General features: G+C 40.0%; 1 protein-coding gene and 1 long non-coding RNA gene across 3 annotated transcripts in view; one reads left to right on the top strand and one right to left on the bottom strand.

Moving 5' to 3' along the window:
- The window catches only part of LOC122555979 (chloride channel protein 2), a 624,753-nt gene that overhangs the window by 134,294 nt on the left and 464,187 nt on the right, over positions 1 to 26,272 (top strand). The window lies entirely within an intron of this gene.
- Positions 2,112 to 26,272, bottom strand: part of LOC148148303 (uncharacterized) — an 81,205-nt gene continuing 57,044 nt past the window's right edge. The window contains exon 3 of the long non-coding RNA XR_015759017.1: positions 2,112 to 2,220. This is a non-coding gene — a long non-coding RNA (uncharacterized LOC148148303). The remainder of the gene's footprint in view (positions 2,221 to 26,272) is intronic.

Genomic DNA, 26,272 nt, shown 5'->3' with positions numbered 1-26,272 from the left:
GGACTGCAGATGCTGGAAATCAGAGTCTAGATTAGAGTGGTGCTGGAAAAGCACAGCAGGTCAGGCAGCATCCGAGCAGCAGGAAAATCCTTTCATTAGGAATGAAGGCAGGGAGTCTCCAGGCTGGAGAAATAAATGGGAGGGGGGGGGGGGTGGGGCTGGACAGAAGGTAGTAAAGAGTACAATAGGTGGAGAGGGGTCAGGATGAAGGTGATGGGTCAGAGAGGAGGGTGGAGCGGATAGGTGGGAAGGAAGATTGGCAGGTAGGACAGGTCTTGAGGAGGGGTGCTGAATTGGAAGGTACGAACTGGAGTAAGGTGGGGGAGGGGAAATGAGGAAACTGGTGAAGTCTACCAAGAAAAGGTTGGCCTGTCTTGACATCTCCAGGCAACAGCTCGATTCAAATTGCACCACAGTTCCAAAGAGTAACAAGCAATGTGCAGATTGTAGTTTCAGCTCTCTTGGGTACCTTTGTATTTTGATGCATCTGCAGTAACACCGAATTAACTGTGCACTAACTAAAGTTAGATATTTAATTGGTCATTTCTAATCCAAATGTGAAAATACAGATAAATGCTTTTTTAATTGACCATGATGATGCTAATCATGTACACCATGATGTAATTGCTGTTAGTCACTGTTTTATGTTGGTTTATCTTTGTTTACCACTCAAACATCACAAAGTCTAGACTGAATTATCTTTATAAACCTTAATATATAAAAAATTTAAACCATCAATACCAATTCTGGTATGTTACGGTTAATATTCTGTGCTGCCATTTAGCTAAAGAATAGGCTCATTATTTCTATTAACCACACTTCAATAATCAGTTAAAAATGCTTGTATGAATTTGTTTTGAAAATTATGCTTATTCAGTTTTTATTTCAATTTTCATTTGTCTTTTGTTAACCAAACATTATCCTTTCAACCCCTCTGCCGTAAACCATATTCTGCTGTGCTGTATAAAGGTCAGACAAAGGTGAGGTAGCTTTTCAAGAGGAAAAATAGGTGCTGCATTCCAATCAGTTGTAAATCCTGTCTTTTTAGGTGAACTTGTAATGCATTTGCTTGAACAGTCTGATTTGAAATTTGAAAATCTCACAATACCAAGTTACAGTCCAACAGGGTTATTTGGAAGTACAAGCTTTCAGAGTGCTGCTCCTTCATCGGGGCAAGATCATAGGACACAATTTATAGTAAAAGATCAAAGTGTCATATAACTGATGCAATGTTATATGACACTTTAATCTTTTACTATAAATTCTGTGTCCTATGATCCTGCCCCACTGGCTACCCAATGAAGGAGCAGCACTCTGAAGGCTTGTACTTCCACATAAACTTGTTGGACTATAACCTGGTGTTGTGAGATTTTTAACTTTTTCTACCTCAGTCCAACACCGGCATCTCCACATCATGAATAGAAATTGCCATTGAACAAAACCATAACATCTCAAGAAACTTGTGGCGCTTGACGCAGCATACTAACCTGGAATGTCTTAATGTGTTCTGGCCTTGTCTAAATAACACTGCTCTACATTCATCAGCATGCATGTACATTCTGGCAACTCACAAGGACAGTAATATCTGCAGTGCAGCTAATCTAAAGATGGTGACCATGAGTTGTATCAAAGCACAAGACAGTGAAAACAACTCTGAACTTTTCAATGAGAGCAGTGATGGGTAAGATTGTTGACGCTGGGAATATGGAAATATGGAAGAAACCCTCTAGATGAAATGAAATGATGCATAAGAAGGAATAAAAGTAAAAGCTCAGAAGGATATCTGTAGCATGGACCATTTTAGTATGGTTTATTTGTAGTCTAGCATTTTGTATTATAGTCTATGATTTCCCATAAACTGATCATGATCTCTCAAATACATTCTAAGATATGCTGCAGACATCTTCTGTCCTGAAGATGATGGAACAAATAAAGTAAAGAGATCTTATCTTTAGGCAGTGGAGACATTTTACTAAGAAACTGATAGATTGCTTATCAACTGGTCGACATTGAATAAATAAAAAAAAATGAGAATAAAATGATTTTTTAAAAAAAATTAGACCAACAAGCAGCAAGACTGGAAAACAGCAGTATTTGGTGTAATTTAATTGCTTTCCTGGTTTTATGGAATGATGATGCTTCTCCATTGTGTCTGGGTCTGTCATCTTCTCCTAACTTCTCTTATTGAGGAAGAGGCTCCATAAATGGGATATTGAATACCTGGATGACACAACACAATAAAGGGAATTTTCAGCACCATTCAATACAATTATTTTGTTCCTTTGCTCATCCCTTTGTGTTCCAGCCCAGTATTGCAGTTCCCTGCCTGTCACTGCAGCTGTTCCTACTTGAATTTCCAAAACTGGGCAGTAAACCCCTGTACTAAAGATATGCTATTTCCTGATTTTTGACAGGGAATCTGTTGCTTTGCAAGACAATATTCTACTTTTCTTAGCACTGGTCGAAGGCATGTGAATCCGACCACAAAATAGTTTAACCTCGTCTTTGAGCAAATAAGATTCTTTAGATATTTAGATATTCAAATAACCCATTCAGGCATGTTACAGGGCACCTCTAGAACCTCAGGTAGAACTGGAACTCAGGCCTTCTGACCCAGAGATAGGTGCACTGTCACTATGCTGTAAGAGCCCTTGAATCTTCCATTTTAGCTACTTAACTGAGCTAATCACACTTATCTCACACTTTCCTGATGAAGGTCTTTTGCATGAAACGCTGATTTCCCTGCACCTCGGATGCTGCCTGACTTACTGTGCTTTTCCAGCATCACTCTAATCTCCAGGATCTGCAGTACCCACTTCCGCCTCATCACACTTGCCCGTCGGGAGGTTTGCCAAGCAAGTCACAGTCGTTAAGATGCACCAAAGCTGTATTCCAAAAGCCAAGCAAAAATGTATAACAATCTCAGGAAGCAATAATTTTGTTCAATTGTATCTTGTTTTTTGAACTCAGTTTTTTTTTTAAAGTATTCTGTGTCAGCATTTTAGGAGCTGTTTATCAGCTTTTATAACTTTGCGAGCATTTTGTTGGCACCTTTTTGGCACCAAATTAACGTTCTATTACTTGCTGAAGCATTTGTGAAAAGAAGTGTTGTAATATGGGCTTTTTAAAATGGGACATACCAGAAAAAGGTGTAAGTTTTGTGATTAATCAGAAGATCCTGTAATCCATAGAGATGGGGATAGGAATGCAGACTGGGAATGTCTGGGTTCTCTATTATTGCAGCAGTTCGAACCCCTAATGCTGCCCGTGAGATTAAAAATTCTAACCATTTCCCCAGCAGTGTTGATTATTATCTGCAGCTATCATGTTGAAATGTGATTTTCATTGTAAATAATTTAACTTCAGTTATGGGATCTACACTTTGGTTATATGATTCTTATAGAGACCAATTTTAACTTTTCAAAACTAAACTAATTTCCACAATGCCATCAGAAAGAAAACTGTTGCACAAGATTTTAAAACTTATTCCCTAACACAACAAATGGCTCAAAGATTAAACTAACGGGTGAAGGATCTTTTGAATTAAAAAGATTACCTATTGCTTTAATTGTGATTAACGTCACTATTTCTCACTTTTTTTAATCAATGAGCTTTTGTTTGCCATTGATTAAATGTTATGAACAAATAAGGCCTTATCCAAAAGTTTCTTAGTGCTCTGCTAACAACAATCTGGTTCGTTGTCATGTGTGCAGAAGTTCAAAGCAGAACGTTCATTTTGAAGACCAGGCCTTGAGCATTGTTGTTTTTTCCTTGACATTGGTTGTTATTCTTTGCTGTGAGTGTTTCTAGCCTTGGGTAGCCATGCTAAATTGTGAAATTTATAATCCAACAAATGGTTCTAGCATACCGCACAATTGCATTGACACATAGCGTCATAGAGATGTACAGCACAGAAACAGACCAACTCGTCCATGCTGATCTGAAGCACTGTAATTAAACATAATTGTTCAATGACTGTTGGACTATAAAGCATTTACTCTCACAATAAGTGCCATCTGATCTATATTTAGTTGTGATATCTTTCACGAATACCTGCTCCTAAAAACTATAAAATTATGGATATTTGAAAATATGTTAGCTTTAATTTTAATTTATCATAGTTTTTCAGGTATTAGGGTGCAATATTAAAAATGTAAATAGTTTAACCAAACAACCTTTGTAATCCCTTTGATAGTGTACTATCCATATTTTAGGTAATAAATAGGTCCTGTGGGATCTAGTACAATGAGCAATGTGTATGCATTAAGCTTGCATTAGAAGGGTGCCACAAGTTATTAGTAATATTGCCCTCATGAATCTAGTACTAGGTACTTTATTTGCATAACTTAACTCAAAGACTCAATGACAATCTCCTTAACGTGCATTTTAGATGATCTTGTGAATTTGGCTTGTAACTGACCATAACACTTGCCGTTCATGCTCTGGCCTGTTTGATTAAGCACATGGCTGCCAAACCATGATCCTTAAAACTTGATGTTTTTACTTGCCTGAATATGGAGTTGAGAGGAACAGAAGTGTTTTTCCTGCCTGCACCCAGACACCATTACTCACCTACCCCTGATTTCACCAGAAAGTCATGTAATGGATGGGAATAAAAGACCTATTATATTTAATATCCTAAATATCGCATCTATATCAAACTTTAATCCAATGCTATGTTTACTTATAGAAGATAACTATCTTATCCTTATCAGTACAAGCGATTTTCTCCTTAACAATATATACAGTGTACATGATAGAATGCTTCTGTAACTTATAACACAATACATTGTCCATGCTATAATAAACAGTTCAGCAAGGAAGATCTAGATGTTTGTATATATGTGTGTATGTTAAGGATATTATATGTAGACATATATCAATCTACATTTCTGCTAGTAACATGAATCAAAAGTGAGAAATACCTACAACCCGTGAAATCCTCATTCGCTTAAACTTTCGGGGAATGTATCTTCAAATTTTGTTCAAAATCCTTTCGGCTGTTTTATAAATGCTCACTCAGTCCTGTGCCAGGACTCCCCTTTACCATGTCAGAGCCTGCAAACTTGAACCTTGCAAGATGTCAATATTACAAAATGCTCCAAACACACACTGTGGGGAAAATGGCCCTTAATGTGAAGAAGCTATTATAATTTAAGTAAGTTCACTCTGTAGTTGCTTTAAAACAATTCTTCCTTTGAATCTACATGACAATCCAATGCATTGTTTTTATTTTAATTTGAATGAATTGCATTTTCTCTAATATGGCATTTTATATTTTCTACCCGAAGCTAAGTACATTCATAGTGTTGATCTAGTTACGTAAAAGTAGACTGGTGAAAGTGGCAGTCTTACTGAGCTGCTTTCCCCTCTGTCATCTGTTTTCCTGTTGAAAAGACCCTCTTTCATTCTGCATGACTTGTGTATTGATAACATTGATTTTTGTTCCCTTCGGCAATTGTTATCAAATTGCCATGAAACGAATCTTCTGACTTTTTAGTAATTTCTAGTCTCCATTTATAGTTGAGTCCTTTTGGACTACGGTTTTTAGAATATACGGCAAATGAACAATTAAATATTTTCAGTCTAACTTTTGACTATATTGATTAACTTTAATATTTAGTTGACCTTTCTTGAGTTAACTCTCAAAATAAAGTAAAAATCTGATGCTTCAATAACAACATTGTAAACACTGGCAGCTTGAAATTCAAATCAGGAGATGACTCTAACCTGAACGTGCAGTTTCTTTAACTGAATAAACAAGAAACCTAAACCTGTAATGAGCATTTATTTATGAAAAAGTCCTGGCACAGCAGGCACCAGATTTCTTCTGGAGGTGTGCAAGACAAAATACAGAGATATGATATTAACTGGAGGTGTGTAGGAAAAGGTAACATTTGTTTGATACTCAATTTAACTTTTGGTCCCCATTCCAGATTCCACATTTACAATTTGATGTGCATTCTATTATATTTGGTTGGTGTTAATGGATGCAGGTTCTGGATACACTTATTATTCATTGTGAAAAGATGCACTCGTTGAGGTCATGTGATTATAGTCTTGCTTGTTTTCTTGGTGTCGGTTTGAACAGTGAGTTTGCGGAGCATGAGAGAGTACATGGAAAATAAGATCATGTCCTATTTGAAGAAATGTCACTCTTTAAAAGTTTGCCCAAGTAAGTAGGAACAAAACTCCGAATGAACAGGAACTTTGTTTTATTTTGATTTCTTTCTTGTCTTTGCATTTTTCTTTTCTATAGCACTTTTTCTTAGCTATCCATAAGAATTTGGCAAATGAGTTTTTTGACCTGAAGATATATGCTTCTCTTATTTTTGGCTGTTTGGTTAGAATTATAGATCTATGCACAAAATGTGCCATTAGTAATGACATAATTTAGAAATAATTTGATCATGCTAAGTTCAGGATATTTCATGTTTACCAAGTATTCAGGTTGTCCAAAAAGTATGTTTGTCTTTGCTTTATTTGTTTAATGATTCTACATTTTATAAATGCTTGTGACCAATAATCTGAACAACTTGTACAAAGGAACTTTCCTTTTGAAGGACTGTGTTTTGATTTGCGTTTCAAGTTTATTACTAATGTCTTTATTGTTGATGTCAATAAATTACTGATTTTTACTCCGTTCAATACTTTATTGTCTTGTGACATCAATGTCCAGGTTAAAGATTTTAGAACTTGAAATTAAAACTGATTACAGCCTTAAATTGTAGTTGGCTGTTCTGGACATCCCGTAAATACTTGCAATTAAGATCCCGATGCTGAACATAAAATGTACAGCACAGTAATAGGCCCTTCAGCCACGATGTTCCGAACATGAAATCAAATTAAATTAATCCCATCAGCCTGCGTATGGACTATATCCCTCCATTCCTTGCATGGTCTTGTGTTTATCTAAAAGTCCCTTAAACGCTCCTATCATATCTGCCTCCACCACCAACCTGGCAGCGCTTTCCTGACTCCTACCACTCTGTGCTTCTAAACAAAAAACTTGCCCCTCACGTCTCCCTTGAACCTTCCCTCTCTCAACTTAAATGTATGCCCCATATATTAGGCATTTCAACTGTAGGAAAAAGATTCTGACCATCAACATTGTCTACGCATCTCATAACATTTGAGACTTCTATTAAGTCTCTCCTCAGCCTCTGCCACTCCAGAGAAAACAACCCGGGTTTTTCTGGTCTCCCTTTATAGCTCAAATCGTCTATTTCTGGCAGCATCCTGGTAAAACTCTTCTGCACCGTCACCAAAGCCTCCACATCTGTAATGTGGCAACTAGAACTGAACATAGTACTCTGTGTGGTCTAACTAAAGTCTTTTAAAGCTGCAACATAACATCCTGACTCTAGTGCTCAGTTCCCTGACCAATAAAGTCAGGCATGCCAAACACCACCTTTGCCACACCTTATCTACTTATGTAGCCACTTTCAGGAAGCTATGGACCTGAACCCCAAGATATCTTGTGGGATCGACTCAAAGACCAGCTTACCACCAAGACCTGGGATGAGAGGTTGACTTATGATAGTAGAAAATGCAAATTAGATCTATGCTGTTTGGAATCTAGAAGAATAACACAAAAATCTGAAGGGGCTGGTTATGTAGACACTGAGAGGTTGGGTCTCCCAGGATAGGAATCCAGAACACTGAGCCACAGCATCTCAATCTGCGATATGATCTGAACCTTTGAAATTCTCGACTCCAGAGAGCTGTAGTTGGCTGACCAAGTGGATGATTGTACATAATTGAAATGGATTGTGAATGCTTATTCAGTGAGTATATTTAAGGCAAAATAGACAGAGGTTTATGCTTCCTCAGGAGATTGAGGTCTATGAGGAAGAAGAGTGAAATGGAGTTGTAGCAGAGGTGGAGCAAGCTTATTGAGTCATTTAGGTCTACGTCACCGGCTTCTCAGTAGAATTAGGAATGGGTAATAAATGCAACTTTGCCAGTGCTGCCTAAATCCTGAATGACATTGTTAATTGTCAGGTTCATAGAATCATAATATCCCTACAGTGTGGAAACAGGCCACTCAGCCCATCGAGTCCACACTGTCCTCCTAAAAAGCATCCCAACTAGACCCAACCCGTAACCCTGCATTTCCCATGGCCAAGCTACCTAACCTGCACATCTTTGGGTTGGTGTATATGAATACGGAATTCTTATTGCAACTGTACAAAGTTCTGGTGAAAAACATCTGGAGTACAGTAAGTGGTTTTGATCTACTTCCTTAAGGAAAAATATCACTTCATTAGAGGCAGTTCAGAAAAAGTTCAGTGGGATGATCCATGGATTGTCTTCTAAGCGAAGGATAAACAGGTTGGGATATGATTCACTGGAGTTTAGGAAAATGCGAGCTGACCTCATTGAAACAAATAGTATTCTTAGCGGCTTGACAGTTTAAATGCTGGTGGATGTTTCCCCCTCATGGGACAGTCGAGGACCTAAGGGCATAGTCTCAGAATGAAGGGGCGCTAATTTAAAACTGAGATGAGGCGAAATTTTTTTTCTGAGGGTTGAGAGTCTTTGAAACTCCTAGCCAACGAGAGCTGTTGGTGGAGGGTCCATGTGTATATTTTAAGACGACAATGGATTCTTGATCTGTAGGGAAATTGAGGATTATGGGGAAAACAGAGGAAAGTGAATGTAAGGAATGTTGAATTAGCCATGATCCTATTGAATGGTGGAGTAGGCTCAAGAAGCAGAACAGCCTATTCCTGTTTCTTATGGCCTTAGGATATTATGGTTTGTGTAATTGCAAGTTTTGTAGAATGTTGAAGAATATTGCTTTTTTCTGGGTGGAAGTTTGAAGCACAACAAGATATTTTCAAGGAATGAGCCACTAGTCATTTGGTAGTACAGAACTTGAGTATTATTGAACAAAGAACAAGGTGAGGACTGCAGATCAGAGTCGAGGGTGTAGTACTGGAAAAGCACAGCAGGTCAGGCAGCATCCGAGAAGCAGGAGAATTGACATTTTGGACAAGAGCCCTTCTTCAGGATGAGCCCTCCATTCCTGATGAAGGGCTTACACCTGAAACATTGATTCTCTTGCTCCTTGGATGCTGCCTGACCTGCTGTGCTTTTCTAGCACTCCACACTTGACTATTATTGAACAAAGATGGTTTGTTGGAGGTTTTTATCTTGTACTCATGAGGACAATTGACAAGAATATCAATACCCACATTCCTAGAGTGTGAGAGGAGAGGGCTGGTTGATTGGTCTTGAACTCTGGTAAAGGTGTTGCCATTGTGAAGGCACCATTTACTGATGGTTAACTACTGGGCTGGTTAAATTTTAAACCAGGCAGGTTGGCTCTCTGAGTTTGTCAGGGCTGTGTATTGAGAAATTAATCAGTGAATGGCTATTGCCTGTTTTGTTGAGCATGTATATGTTCTTTCTGTCTCCCCAGGGCCCTATGTACTAATCTATGTAGCTTCCAGTACACATGTGCACCACATTCTGACCCTGATTGATAAAACTAAATTGTTTGTCAGTGTAATTCGTTTCACATTCTGCAAATGTTGTCCAATTGCAGAATCACATCTGATGTTAGACACTCTGGTATGAGCTTGACAAGTGCACGCTGGTTGGGTATGGTTATTACTGTGCTTATTTATGAACAGCCATAAGGATTTGATGTGATTTGCTGGTCTATGGGACATTTAGCCTTCATACCGGACAACATCTCACTGACACTGCAATTCATGTACTATGTTACACATCCTTTTAGTGGCGAGCACCAGCTGTGCTAGCTTCATATATTGCTCAAACATTTGGGATACCTTGGCTTCCAGCATAATCTGAGGTAGAATGAAAATTTTGCAGGGTCAAGAGTGACATCCTTGAGACCCTTTCATGAATTTGCATGATATACAGCAAGAAGCAATCTGATTGGACAGCTGTTAGCCTGAATCAGGCCTTGATGTGCTTGATCCAGCATCAAGATGGCATGTGAGCAAATTGTCCAGGCTCGAATTACAAGCTTGCTGGTAAGGCCAGTAAAGGTAGACAGTAGCAGAGAAATCCTTGGCTGATATTCACAACTGGGACTTCAAGGAAAAGGAATTCATTTGACTGTTCCCAAGATAGTGGGACTGTCCTACGAAGAAAGATTGGCTGAACTGGACCTGTATTCTCCAGAGTTTCAAAGAATGAGCAGTGACCTCTTTGAAACTTACAAAATACTTTAAGGGAAAAACAGGATAGATAAAGTGCCTCCCCTGACTACGGAGTATAGAACTAGGAAACACAATCTCAAAATAAGAGGATGTCACTTAGAATTCGAATCCCTACCGTGTGGAAGTATAGGTCCTTCGGTCCAATAACTCTGCACCAACCCTTCAAAGAGTAACCTACCCAGACCCATTCCCCTAACCTATATTCACCCTTGACTAATAACCGACACTATGGGCAATTTAGCATGGCCAATTCACCTAACCTGCACATCTTTGGATTGTGGGAGGAAACTGGAGCACCTGGAGGAAACCCATGCAGACGCAGGGTGAATGTGCAAACTCCTCACACACAGTCACCCGAGGCTGAAATCGAGCCCGGGTCCCTGGCATTGTGAGGCTGCAGTGCTAACCACTGAGCCGCTTGGAGAATTTGTTGTTAAACTGAGAGTTGCAAATCTTTGCAATTCACTACTATAGAGGGCTGTGGAAGCTCAGCCTTTGAGTCTGTGGTATGCAGGGTTATGGGGACAGGATAAGAAAAAGACAGTTGAATTGTGCAATCGGCCATGATCATATTGAACAGCAAGACAAACTCAATAGACTGAATATCTTCTCCTGTTCTTATGTTCCATTTCAAACTTGTATTTTAGCACAAATGGCACCCATTAAGATACATCAGAAATGACACTGCGGATTCAAGAATCGCAAGTGTATCTCCTACTCATTGGAAATATAGAAGGAATAGACCGTAATATCATAAGACCATAAAAGAAATAGGAACAGGAGTAGGCCATCTGGCTCCTCAAACCTCGATTGGATCATGGTAGAGCCGCCATTCCTCATATCCACTCTCCTGCAATTTCCTCATTACTCTCTATTTCCCCTACTGATCAAGAATCTATCTATCTCGATCTTAAATCTACACAAGGACTCTGCCCCCCCACAGCTCTCTATAGCCAGGTGTTTGAGAGACACTCAACCCTCTGAGAGAAGAAATTCCTCCTGTCTCAGTCTTAAATTGGCATTCTTTTATTCTGAGACTATGCTCACCGATTCTGGACTCTCTCTTATGAGGGAAACATCCTTTCAGCATTTACTCTGTCAAGCGCCTTAAGAATCTTACATGTTTTAATGAGATCATCTCTCATTCTTCTAAACTTCATTAAGTAGAGATCCAGCCTGTTCAGCCATTGCTCATAAGATGATCCCTCCAAGGATTATCCTAGTGAACATTCTCTAAACTCAATGCCCTCAATGAAATGATATATTTCCTTTAAGCAGATAAAAAAACTGCTCATAGATGTGGTCGGACCAGCACCTTGTACAGTTGGAGTACAACTTCCCTACTCTTTTATTCCAACCCCCTTGAACTAAGGGCCAACGTTCCAATAAACTTCCCGATTACCTGCTGCACCTGTGTGCTAGCTTTCTGGGTTTCACGCACTAATATCCCCAAGTTCCTTTGTGTTGTAACTTGCTGCACTTTTTTCTCCATTTTAAATAATATTCTGTTCTTTTGTTCTCCCTTTCAAAATAACAACTTCACCTTTTTCCACATTATGCTCCATTTGTCAATTCTTTTTGCCCGCAACCTCTCAATATCTCTCTGTAAACTATTTATATTCCTCTTGCTACTTGCCTTTCCACCTATTTTTGTGTCATCTGCAAATACAATAAATGATCTGGTAAATGTCAAAATGGGGGCATAGCCATGCAATGGATATGAAGTAAGCAACTGATTTTAAATGGAGATAAGTACCCACAAGTTAGAAGCACTTTTATTTTTAGACCATGAAAGTGTGAGGGCAATGGGAGTGGGAGTGGAAAAAATGTGTAAGAGGCTTGCCCTTTCTTACCTGTAGCTCGTCTTCCCAGATTTGATGCCTTATCATGTTCTTCTGTTGGGTGGAATCCTTTTCTATCCAATGGCAACCACCCTGTGACACCCGGCATCCAATGCACTGAGGTCAACTCTTTTTTTTTTCTGCTGCTGTCTATTTTCAGAAACAATCTCTGAAGTTCTTCAGCTCTGATCAAATGGCTGAAATATTGCCTTTTTTCTTTTTTTTCTGGAATTCACCGAGTTCTTATTAGTGGAAAAGAAATTCTTATTTCTCTTGCAATTTCCAGCACCCCTTCATTCACTTTACCTGCCTTAGCATTCACATCTCAAAGGCCTCTACTTCTGCCACAGATCTTTATTTATTGTCCAGGTTTCTGGGGAAGACAGGAAAGTGGACAAAATATGGCAATTTAGAAGCTCTGTCTCCTTTTTCAAGTTTGAGTTTTCTTATTTAGACAACCTTCACCTTCCAAAAAGAAGTTGTTTCTGACTATCTCTATTGTTGTTTGACTTCAGCTTTGTACCCACTGTCTTCTCAATCATTTATCCTAAGTAAATAAACTTACCAGTTTGTCCCAGTTTGACACCATGCACTTCAATATTGTCCAGTTTCTTCTAATGCTTAATATCAATGTAACTTTATAAAGTTAGCCACTGGGCTTTTAAAACCTGAATCTGCAATCCCTTGACTGGAAATAGCAGTTTCTAAGATGGTTTGAACATTTACACAACTGTACCTAATGCATTCCAAAGCCATTAAAATGGCATAAACCACAGCAGAGACATTATCTTGAGGGTGTATGAATGGGATCAGCTCCTAATCTATTCAGAGAACATCAAAACATTCATCAAGATGCAAACTATGGATTAGGCGTAAGCAAATCATCTCAGACAATGACCTATCTGGCTGTGAAAGAAATTCACCCAGCCATAGATATTTTCTAATCAACATGCTGAGAGATATTACACATTTCTGGAGTAGGTAGGCCTCCTGGTTCAGAGGTAGGGGCACTAATACAGTCACAACTGCCATATCAGTCAGCCATCATCCAATCCAAGCACCTGGAATCCACTACCATTCCCATATTTAGATAACTGGTTGGTTCAGAAAGGAAATCATGTGAGAAGCCAGCAAGCTTCCTCCTTTTTTGTTTAGTTTTGAACACAAGTCACAATACAAAGGGAGGGCAGCAATAGGACCCGCTCGGTGGTCTCCTATCTCTATAGCACAGGTTTGAGCTCCATCTGCTGATTGACTATTCTTGAGTTGCAGGCAATGTTTTAAGGTTTCTTGGAGAAACTGCAACTAAGAGACGAGTGTGTATGTGTGTGAAAGTTGGATCACTTTTATTATTTTAGACCAGGAACAATAAAGGTTTTTTCTTGAGAACATGCAATAGGACTATACAGAGTATAATGTAGGAAACTGTGAACTACTTCACTTTTCTTTCGGAGGATAGGAAAACATTATGTTACTTAATGGCGAGAGGTCGGTGAATAGAGGAATCTGGGTGTTCATGCATGAGTCCCGTAAAGTTATTATAGAGGCACAACAAGTGATTAGGAAAATAAATGTTGTAATTTATTACAAGGTAGTAGAAAGGTGAGGACTGCAGATGCTGCAGATCAGAGTTGAGAGTGTGGTTCCTGATTTGAAGGGCTTATGCCCAAAACATTGATTCTCCTGCTCCTCGGATGCAGTCTGACCTACTGTGCTTTTCAAGCACCACACTCTCGATTGATTACGAGGTGAATGGATTTTGAAAGTATAGATGCTTTACTACAGTTGTAAGGTGCATTGGAGACTACAGATGGAGTACTGAGTGTAGTTTGATCTCCTTATTTAAGAAAAGATCTAGTGTTAGAAGCAGATCAGAGAAGATTTACCTGATTGGTACTTGGGTTGGGGTTTCAACTTATGAGGTGCGTTTGGACAAGTAGGGTCTGTATCCACTGGAGGTTGGAAGAATGAAAGGTGATCTTATTGAAACATGTAAGGTCCAGAGAGAACTTGTCAGGATAGATACTGAAAAACATTGATTCTAGTTTCTCCCACAAAAAGCAGAGGAAATGAACTGTTTAAAAATAAGGGGTGTTCCATTTAAGACTTAAGAGAACATATTTCTCTGTGAGTCGTGACTTTTTTTGGAACTCTTGAATGGTTGGGGCATTTATAGGATATTTTTAAAGCAGTGTTATGTAGCCTTTGACTCCTTGATAGATTCTTGACTAACAAATGTAAGCAGGAATGTGAGGTGAGGCCACTATCCAATCGCCATGATCATGCTGAATGACAGAGCAGATTCAAGGGGTTGTTTTCGCCTATGCCTATCATAGGTAGACCTGTCCACCTGTCTATTACAGCGTGGAAATGCTCACTGAATGTACAAGTGTAACTTCAACATTCTACCTCCTCTCACCTAATTGTAACAGTTCTTCCAGTAGTACATATTCTTGTATTAGTCAAAATTATGAAATGTTACTCTCCAATATATGACTACATAAAGGATGCAGAGTATTCCACAGTCAGGTATAGTTGTTTTTCTCATAAATTGCGGAATAATGCACAAGCAGAGGGAGACTGGCACTTAATGACATTTGCACATCTCTTGCATGTTTGCTGTTACAACCTACTTCAAAAAGAGGACCAATAAATCAATTTTAAAAAACGTAATAGTAGTTGGTGACATATTTATTAATCTGTAGTTTGTAATGCAGAAACTGCTATTAGCAAGTGTTGTAATTATTTTGAGCTAAAGTTGTTGCTTCTATTGTGGTATAGATCCCTTGGTAATAGACAAAAAAAAACTGCAGATGCTGGAATCCAAGGTAGACAAAGCAGGAGACTGGAAGAATACAACAAGCCAAGCAGCATCAGAAGATGGAAAAGTCAACATTTCAGTGTAACCCTTCTTCCTGCTTGTCTACCTTGGTATAGATTACTGGCTGTCTGTTCCACTTATTTAATACTTTATAATAAATAATGTTTACCTCAGAATCACACTCAAAAATTTGACCTCACTGTCTTTAAAGTCATTCCCAGGGTTAGAATTCCCAGTTTGGAGAAAACCTGTGTTTAAAATTCTGCTGCTTTTCAAAAGGGAAATTTTCCTTTACATTTTCATCCAAACACATTTACAGAATCACAATTGCAGAACTGTCCATGAGCCAGTGCTGTCAGTGGATTATCAAATTGTTTTTAGAACTCAAATCATGATGTATTTGAGTGGTAGCTTGTTACCATTTTAGTAATGCAAGTGGAAATGGTTTATTGCTTTAAAAAAAATCTTAAGAATATTTCATCTTCCATCTGTAAAGTCAAAATTATTCTAATCAAACTTATACTGAGCCAATCATTGGTGTACATCAGTATTTTTTAATTGTCTTTCCAAAAAAAACTTGCTAAAATCTTTTAAAACATACCGACTGATTCATAAGTGCCAAACAAAACGAGTTCCATTTGAAGGTTTTGCTAAGCAAATGTGATTCGTAGAAACTCTCCAGGATCATTATTTAAGTCTCAGGCATGGACAGTTTTGTGACTAATTGCAGCTTGATATTTGTCAAACAGTGTTATAAGTTGCAGAACCTTGATTTTACCCTTTAGTGTAGCTTGTGTTTTAAATTCCACAATCAGCTTTGCCGATTTGATTTGTTTTCAGCCATAAAATTCAATGAACTTGAACTGGTGATTGACCTTTGTGTTACCAAGCCATTCTTAGTCTATAGTTCCTACTGACTTGCATGATGTAGAAAAAAACTGAGAAAATTGCTTTTGAAATGCAGACATAAATCTCAACAAAATAAACAATTTAAATATTATAGTTTAAACGTATTCAGATTTTTAAATCTGTCTGATGTAGAGGATTTGAATGAGTCGGTTCGCTTTTTTAAAAAAAAACAAAGATGCAAATTTCAGCCCTCCCAAAAACCTCATCAAGGCTGGATGGTCTGGATAGTCTGGATTGTACCTCAGTGAGTTTGTGCTCCATATTTCAATCCCCCAACCTATGTCAACAAGAAAGGATTGCACTCTTTTAATTTGCAGGAGTTTTGTCACTTAGATACACTGTGAAGTGCTGACTATATCCACTGTATAGTGGCCTCCTCAGACACATTTAGAAGATGAGAATTGACAGTCTTGCTCTGATGAGAATTCAAATGTAAGTCAACATAAAAGCAGTGATCTGGGAGATTTATAATCTTATTTCTTAGCATATGAGTACAACATGATAGAGGAAAAGAAGCAAAAGTTTATCATGAACTCATGGCATGTCTTCCTACAATTGTCTAACTCTAATGTATTCTCGTCTCCCATCCTTCCTGAGATCAGTCCTTCTTCCTCATTGGCTGAAAGGCCAGAGATTGGAGTACTTCAACCTCTGATTGCCCTCTTGCAGAGGCGTTACGTGCTTGGATACAAATCATGTTTTACATGCAGATTTCTTACATTCTAAATAATAGCAAATGCAGAGATCAGTTTCATTAAAGCCACATGTAAAGATAAAAAGAGACAGAAATGATTTATTTGAATACATGCTTAAATGTGTGATGTCTGCAGTGACTTATTAAAGCTTAAAAAAGGAGCTTCACCAATAGTTGATTTGACATTGATTCTGTCTGCTCATGCAATTTTTTTTCCATTTATTCATTTTTTAATGGGATGTGAGCATTGCTGGCTGACCAACATTTATTTCCCGTCCCTAGTTGTCTTTGAGAAGGTGGTGCTAAGTTGCCGCCTTGAACCTGCTGTGAGTTGACCCAAAACTCCCTTAGGAACGAAATTCCAGAATTTTTATCCAGCGACAGCGAAGGAACAATGATATATTTCTAAGTCAGAATAATGAGTGGCTTGAAGTGGAACTTGAGGGTTGGTGGTGTTCTCATATATTTGCTGCCCCTGTCCTTCTGTTGTGGTTCTGTTCGCCGAGCTGGAAGTTTTTGTTGCAAATGTTTCGTCCCCTGGCTAGGCGACATCATCAGTGCTTGGGAGCCTCCTGCAAAGCGCTTCTTTGATGTTTCCTCCGGTGTTTATAGTGGTCTGTCCCTGCCGCTTCCGGTTGTCAGTTTCAGCTGTCCACAGTAGTGGTTGGTATATTGGGTCCAGGTCGATGTGTTTGTTGATGGAGTTTGTGGATGAATGCCATGCCTCTAGGAATTCCCTGGCTGTTCTCTGTCTGGCTTGCCCTATGATAGTAGTGTTGTCCCAGTCGAATTCATGTTGCTTGTTGTCTGCGTGTGTGGCTACTAAGGATAGCTGGTCGTGTCGTTTCGTGGCTAGTTGATGTTCATGTATGCGGATTGTTAGCTGTCTTCCTGTTTGTCCTATATAGTGTTTAGTGCAGTCCTTGCATGGTATTTTGTACACTACATTCATCTTGCTCATGTTGGGTATCGGGTCCTTCGTTCTGGTGAGTTGTTGTCTGAGCATGGCTGTTGGTTTGTGTGCCGTTATGAGTCCTAGGGGTCGCAGTAGTCTGGCAGTCAGTTCCGAGATGCTCCTGATGTATGGTAGTGTGGCTAGTCCTTTTGGTTGTGGTATGTCCTCGTTCTGTGGTCTTTCTCTTAGGCATCTACTGATGAAGTTGCGCGGGTATCCGTTTTTGGCGAATACCTTGTATAGGTGTTCCTCTTCTTCTTTTTGCAGTCCTGGTGTACTGCAGTGTGTTGTGGCCCTTTTGAATAGTGTCCTGATGCAGCTTTGTTTGTGTGTGTTGGGGTAGTTACTTTCATAGTTTAGGACTTGGTCTGTGTGTGTGGCTTTCCTGTATACTCTTGTAGTGAATTCTCCGTCTGGTGTTCTCTGTACCATCACGTCTAGGAATGGGAGTTGGCTATCCTTTTCTTCTTCTCTCGTGAATCGGATTCCAGTGAGTGTTGATGATCCGGTGTGTTTTTTCTATTTCCGTGTTTTTAATGATTACAAACGTGTCATCGACATATCTGACCCAGAGTTTGGGTTGAATTTGTGGTAGGACTGTTTGTTCTAACCTTTGCATAACTGCCTCTGCTATGAGTCCCGAGATTGGTGATCCCATGGGTGTTCCGTTGATTTGTTCGTATGCAAAAAGAAGAAGAGGAACACCTATACAAGGTATTCGCCAAAAACAGATACCCGCACAACTGCATCAGCAGATGCCTAAGAGAAAGACCACGGAACGAGGACATACCACAACCAAAAGGACTAGCCACACTACCATACATCAGGAGCATCTCGGAACTGACTGCCAGACTACTGCGACCCCTAGGACTCATAACAGCACACAAACCAACAGCCACGCTCAGACAACAACTCACCAGAACGAAGGACCCGATACCCAACATGAGCAAAACGAATGTAGTGTACAAAATACCATGCAAGGACTGCACTAAACACTATATAGGACAAACAGGAAGACAGCTAACAATCCGCATACATGAACATCAACTAGCCACGAAACGACACGACCAGCTATCCTTAGTAGCCACACATGCAGACAACAAGCAACATGAATTCGACTGGGACAACACTACTATCATAGGGCAATCCAGACAGAGAACAGCCAGGGAATTCCTAGAGGCATGGCATTCATCCACAAACTCCATCAACAAACACATCGACCTGGACCCAATATACCAACCACTACTGTGGACAGCTGCAACTGACAACCGGAAGCGGCAGGGACAGACCACTATAAACACCGGAGGAAACATCAAAGAAGCGCTACGCAGGAGGCTCCCAAGCACTGATGATGTCGCCTAGCCAGGGAACGAAACGTTTGCAACAAAAACTTCCAGCTCGGCGAACAGAACCACAACAACGAGCACCCGAGCTACAAATCTTCGCACAAACTTTGAACCTGTCCTTCTAAATGGAAGTGTCATGGGTTTGGAAGGTGTTGTCTGAGGATCTTCAGTGAATTTCTGCAGTGCATCTTGAAGATAGCACACGTTGCTGCTACTGAGCATTGGTGGTGGAGGGAGTGGATGCTTGTAGATGCCAGTTAAGCGGGTTGCTTTGTCCTGTGTGGTGTCAAGCTGCTCGACTCTTGTTGGAGTTGCACTCATTGAGGGAAATGGGGAGTATTCATTCACACTCCTTACTTGGGCCTTGTAGATGGTGGACAGGTTTTCAGGAGACACGAGGTGAGTTACTCGCAGTATTCCTAGCCTCTAACCTGCTGTTGTAGCTACTACATTTATGTGGTGAGGTCAATTGAGTTTCGGATCAATGATCATTCCCAGGATGTTGAAATTGGGGGATTCGGCGGTGATAATACAGTTGAATGTCAAGGAATGGTGGTTAGGTTTTCTCTTACTGGTGATGGTCGTTAGCCTGGCATTTTTATGGCATGATTGTTACTTGCCACTGACCGGCCCAGCCTGGAAACTGTCCAGATCTGGTTACATTTGGACACGGACTGCTTCAGTATCTGAGGAGTCGTAAATGGTGCTGAACACTGCCATCATCGGTGAACATCCCACTTCTGATCTTATGATGAAGGGAAGGTCATTAATGAAGCACCTGAAGATGTTGAGCCTAGAACACTACCCTGAGGAATTCCTGCAGAGATGTCCTGGAGCTGAGATGACTGACCACCAACAATGACGTCTATCTTCCTGGTGCATCAAGTATGGATCAAACCCCTGGACACTTTGCCCCTGATACTCATTGATTCTAGTTTTGCTAGAGCTCCTTGATGCAACACTGGATCAAATGCAGCCTTGATGTCAAGGGCTGTCACTCTCTCCTCACCTCTGGAATTCAGATTTTTTTTTCCATGTTTGAACCAAGGCTGTAATGAGGTCAGGAGCTGAGTGGTGCTGGCAGGACCCAAAATGGGCATCACTGCTGAGCAGGTGCTGCTTGATAGCACTGCTGGTGACACCTTCCATCACATTACTAATATATGGCAGTAGATACAGGATGTATTTGGGCAATTTTCCACATTGCTGGGTAGATGCCAGTGTTGTAATGTACTGGAAGAGCTTGGCTAGAGGAGCAGCAAGTTCTGGAGTGCAAGTCTTCAGTACTATTGCTGCAAAGTTGTCAGGGCCTGTAGCCTTTGCAGTATCCAATGCCTCCAACCATTTCTTGGTATCACGTGGAGTGAATCGAATTGGTTGAAGACTGGAATTTCTAATGCTTGTGACCACTGGAGGAGGCCGAGATGGACCATCCACTTGGCCCTTCTGACTGAAGATTGCTGCAAAAGCTTCAGCCTTATCATTTGCACTGATGTGCTTGGCTCTTCCACCATTGTGGATTGGGATATTTGTGGAGTCTCCTCCTCCAATGAGTTATACCATATACGACTGGATGTGACAGGACTGGAGAGCTTAGATCTGATCCATTGGTTGTGGGATTGCTAAGTTCTGTCTATCACTTAGTGCTCTTGCTGTTTGACATGCAAGTATTTGATAGTTTCACCAAGGAGGGTTGGCACCTCATTTTCAGGTATAGCTGGTGCTGCTCTGCGGCAGGCCCTCCTGCACTCTCCATTGAACCAGGATTGATTCCCTGGCTTGATGGTAATGGTTGAGTGGGGGATATGCTGGGCCATAAGGTTACAGATTGTGCTGGAGTACAATTTTGCTGCTGCTAATGGCCTCATGGATGCTCATTCTTGAGTTTGAAGGCTGTCCCATTTGGAACAGTGATCGTGCCACTCAACATGAGGGACGTTATTCTCAATGTGAAGGCAGGATTTCATCTCCACAAGGACTGTGTCGTGGTCACTCTTACTGATTTTATCATGGACAGATGCATCTGCAGCCGGAAGATTTGTAAGGATGAGGCATATGTTTTTCCCTCTTGTTGGTTCCCTCACCAGCTGCCGCAGATCCAGTCCTTTAGGACCTGACCAGCTCGATCAGTCGTACTCTTGGTAGTGAACATTTGAAATTCCCCACCCAGAGTACATTTTGTGCCCTTGCCTCAGTGCTTCCTCCAAGTGCTGTTCAACATGGAGTACTGATTAATCAGCTGAGGGAGGTCATATGTGGTAATCAGCAGCAGGTTTCCTTGCCTGTGTTTAACCTGAAGCTACGAGGCTTGATGGGGTCCAGAGTCAATGTTGTGGACTCCCAGGGCAACTCCATCCCAACTTTACACCACTGTGCTGCCACGTCTGCTGGGTCTATCCTGCTGGTGAGACATGCCATATCCAGGGATGGTGAGGGGGGGTGGGGGGACATGGTCATACTCACGGAATCATACATGACAGACAATGTCAAGCACTTGATTGATTAGTCTGAGAGACAGCTCTCCCAAGTTTGGCAGTAGTCCTCAGATGTTAACGAGTAGGACTTTTGCAGGGTTGACCAGGCTGTTTCTGCTATTGTCTTTTCTGCCTAGGTTGATGCCTGGTGATCCATCCGGGTTCATTTCTTTGAGACTTTGCAGTGATAGATGCAATTGAATGGCTTGTTCGGTCTTTGCAGAGGGCAATTGAGAGTAAGCCACATTACTGTGGGTCTGGAGTCACATGTAGGCCAGATCAGGTGAGGATTGCGGATTTCCTTCCCTGAAGAACACTAGTGAACCAGATAGGTGTTTTTATTGAATCCAAATTCCACAATCTGAGATTTGAACCTGGATCTCTGGATGAATAGTCTAACAATAATACCACTGGGCCATCACCACCTCTTGTTACTTTAATATTAGAGTATTTATTCCCAGCACTCAAATGCTTTTTAAAAGTGGAATTCCTTGGAATTGTTACTTGGAATTTCTTTTTCACATGGGAAACCAAAGTCATCTCAGAGAAACCCTGGAAATCAAATCCTGAAGCAATCTGAATGACCTTTTTCTAACCTAAATGCTGTCTGCTCAGTGTACCGAGGAGAGGCCAGCTGTTCTCTGCACCTCACCATCTATCAGGATGTCCAGGTCCCTGTCAGCTGAGCAGGGCTGTTTCCTGGGCAAAGTTCACAAACTGTATTGCGCAACCCTGCAATGACAGCATTTGATCTGGTGCATGGCTGCGTTTTTAATATAGCACTGGTGGCTCCTGACATTAGCAAGTACTTCCTCCTGTGGTGAGACCAACTTGTGTGTTAGGTAAGCAGGTGTGTTCTGGAAGACATTGAGAAATCCTGCTAGGACCCACCCAGAGAAACTCTTCAAAGCTAACGCCTTAGCTGATTTCTGGTAAAATTCAGCTCACTAACTTGTTGCAGATTAAGTTCAATAATGGCTTTGTCACTAACTTCTGTTTTCCTGCAACACAATCACCATTTTGGAATAATTCCAATCACCATTTCCCAATCTGCTTTCACAGCATCAGCGTTTCTTTTGTTGAAAGCATTTGGTCATTGCAAACCATTCTGCTCACTGTTCAGATTCGTTCAACACGGCAGTGGCCTTTGTTTAACAAAAGACAGAATCTCTCTTTTTGTTCCCATGCTACCAATATGCAGTTTAAAGAATTTGACGGAAGAAAGTGGGAATAATACTAAGCTAATGAATCACTGCAGCAATGATAGTTCATTAAACGACTGTTACATCTTGTGAAGGAAGCAGATTATTACAAAACTGTTGGCTGGACCTACTTTTCTAACTATATCCTTTTCAAGGAACTAGAAGCACCACAAACCATTTAATCTCCATGGTCTGTTGGAAAATAACACAGTAACAAGAAGAAATACTATGGGGAAATGAGCTAACGAGCTTTAAGTGTGCTATAATTTCTTTACAAAAATTAACTTGTTCAAGATGATAGACTTTACATTTTTTAATTTTTGGATATTCAATTGACTTAATTTCACTTATCAATGGAATAGAAAATCGTATGTGGTAAGAAAACAGGCATGTCCAATAAGATTTCAATTTGTGACGCAATTGTCAACCAATATACTGTTAACTTGTCGAACTGGAAAACCGATCAGAACAAGATTGGGCAAGCTCAAAGTCTTTATTCAGCTTGAAGCAAATGTTATAAGTTGTATTTATGGAATTCATATACTTTCTAAAAATATATTTGTAAATGTGCAGTTTTTACACAAGTTACTTATTAGAGGTAGGTAGATGTAATGTAAGTTGAGATAAACTGGATTGGTTAGATCAATTTTGATAACCTAAGGGGATAAGAGAGCAATTTCACATAATCATTCCCCTTCCATAATTGGGCTTGTTGTTTGTTTGTTCTTTTGCCTCTCCTGCTGCTTTTGTAACTCTAGGTGTAATGGCTGAGTATTTAAGAAGGGTCTTTTTCCCTGGCTTGGAGGGATTGGAAACAGAAAACATTGGCTCAGAATAAAGATGCACCATTTAGAATTGAGCTGAAGAGGACTTCCTTCACGCAGGGTCATGGATGTTTGGAATTTGCTGCCCCCAAGGGCTGCAGAGGTTCAGTTTATTGAGTATGTTCAATACTGAGATTTGGCTCCTACTAAAACAGTAAGAGTTGCAGGGCGGTTTGGGAAAATGGGGGTTGTCACAGAAGATGAGCTTTGGTCATAGCGATAGGCAGAGTGGGCTTTCAGCGCTGCATAAATTACTCCTATTTCTTTTGTTCTCATGTATGCATTGTGATGCATTGAACAAAACAATGAAATGGGACCGGTGGTTTGTTCTTGTTTATGATTGTAATATGTCATACTATAGTCAATGGCGAGCTACAAAGTGTATTGTACATATGTACTTGCAACTAATTTATACACTGCTTTACAGTGTCATTCCAATGCACTAATTGTTTTTTAGCTGTGCTTAAAATTGCATATACGGCATTCAAATAAATTTTTTGCGTGTTATAAGATGTTTTTCAAAGTATGAATAGATGTTTTATCTGTTTCTCAAATTCAAAAGTTTAATTGTTGTGGTTAAATGCCCATGTTTTTTAATCAGCGCTGAAAATGTGTTGCTGGAAAAGCGCAGCAGGTCAGGCAGCATCCAAGGAACAGGAGAATCGATGTTTCGGGCATAAGCCCTTCTTCATCCCTGAAGAAGGGCTTATGCCCGAAACGTCGATTCTCCTGTTCCTTGGATGCTGCCTGACCTGCTGCGCTTTTCCAGCAACACATTTTCAGCCATGTTTTTTAATCATGCAACATACTTCAAAATGTATTGCAATGCATCTGAAGGATGGGGACTCCAGCATATTAGAATATTGAGTTCAGCATTCTGTTTAATCAAAGCTTGCAAATCCAAATCTCATTACAGTTTGCTGCATTTTGTATCTTTTATGACATGAGTTCCTTACCAAAATATCCCCAGATGGTAAGCTGTACAGATATGATCACATCTTGTTCATATTGTAGATTTGCATTCTTAAACTGTGAAGTTATGTTTAGTGAGTACTTTTGCAATAATGATTAATGTGGGTAAAGATGTGAATCTGCTGCTTTCAATTTTCTCAAGCTTCCTATCTTGCCTTCACCATGTGGCAGTTTACACATTTCTATATAACATTGCATCTTTTTCTCAGTCAACAAGCTGATTTCCTCAAAATTGTTCTTTTAGCCATTTGACTAAGATCAGTAGAACCTATTTATCTTATACGTTTTTCTCACATTAACTTCTAGTCTATTACATGGCACATTTATTCATAAAACTGTCTTAAATTCTACACTGTTCAGCATCTGCCTGATTTTGTATTTGCCTCCATCTTCTGTTACTGCAGAAAACTTTATTAAATGGTATTTAGTCATTAGCTTTTCATTCACAGAGCTGATTGTCACCATTGCATCCTATTGACTAGAGCTCCCAAAACTTAGGAAGCAAGTTTACATCAATTCTGTGCTTGAGTGTAGGCCCAATATCATGTGCCAATCTTGGTGGAAGTTTTATTCAATTTTAAACCAATCAGTTCCTAGGCTTGGTAATCACATCTTTACCAGCAAAATTAAATGGTAAATATGATTGGAAATGATGATGGAAGAGATTTCCCCAAAGTTTCTCATCTCTCAAACCAACCAACTCTGCCACTATCTTCACTTTAGGTCTGGTTAACACTACTAAAGAGACAGAATAGACTTTTAAAAAACTTTATTTGTGGGATGTGAGCATCAATGGCTGGCTAGCTTTTATTGCCCAACCCTAGTTGCCCTTGAGAAGATTGTGGTGAGCTGCCTTCTTGAACCGCTGCAGTCCACCTGCTGTAGGTAGACTCACAATCCATCAGGAAGGAAATTCCAGAATTTTGACCCAGTGACAGTGAAGGAACAGTGATATCTTTCCAAGTCAGGATGGAGAGGGCCTTTGAAGGGAACTTGCAAGTGATGGTGTTCCCATGTACTTGTTACCCTTGTCCTTCTAGATGGAAGTGGTCATGGGTTTAGAAGGTGCTAAGGATCATTTGGTGAATTTCAGTGGTAGAGGGAGTGAATGTTTGTGGATGTGGTGCCAATCAAGATTGTTCTGCATTCTTCCTAAAATCATATTTACTGCCCAATGACTTATTAAAAAGGAGCACAAAATCTAATGTGTAAAATGTCAACATAATTTGCATTTTCAGACATAAAAGGATATCTGTAAGTAAGAATGGAAATATGGAATTAGCACTTTGAAAAAAAAACATGAATTTTTTTTATTATTCACAGCCAGCATTTATTGCCCAGAGGGCAGCTAAGAGTCAACCACATTACTGTGTGTCTGGAGTCATACATAGACCAGACTAGGTAAGGATGGCAGTTTCCTTCCCTAAAAGACTTTAGTGAACCAGCTGGGTTTTTCCCGGATAATTGCCAATGGATTCATGGTTACAATTAGACTCTTGATTCCAGATGATGATTGAATTCAAATTCCTCCATCTGCTGTGGTGGGATTCTAACCCAGGTCCCCAGAACATTACCTGGGTTTCTGGATTAAAAGTCCAGTGATAATACCACTAGGTCATCACCTACCCATATTTTCAAATTCCTTCCTCTGGTATAGTGAGACTGAAAATTAGTCTTGAAATTAGTGGAAAGAACAGTGAGTGGAGTACAAACCAGGCTGCGGATTCACCATCACCCAGTTTGCACTATGACCTAAGATGAATGCCACCCTCAGTAATTGATTAGAATCTGAGAGAGGTGGTAGTTACCCTTCTTCCTTCTTTCTATGCTGCTCTATTTTAAAACCTGGCAATTCAGCGAGTTGTCTGGTATTATCCTTTTGAAGAATGTGTATTTAGCCTGTAATTGTAATCTTTATTAGATGTGTCACATTGCCCTTTCACCAGCTGGAGATGTGTTTCAGTGTGGAATGACTGCTTATGAGATACACGTCTGTCAGCGAAACTGCTTACAAAGCTCAGTGAAAAGTTAGTGACAG

This window comes from Chiloscyllium plagiosum, unplaced genomic scaffold, assembly GCF_037043375.1.
Source record: "Chiloscyllium plagiosum isolate Xiang-an unplaced genomic scaffold, Cpla_swu_hap1 HiC_scaffold_13, whole genome shotgun sequence".
Taxonomy (NCBI): domain Eukaryota; kingdom Metazoa; phylum Chordata; class Chondrichthyes; order Orectolobiformes; family Hemiscylliidae; genus Chiloscyllium; species Chiloscyllium plagiosum.
The sequence above is the reverse complement of the archived record's forward strand: the minus strand, read 5'-3'. Positions and strand labels throughout refer to the sequence as shown.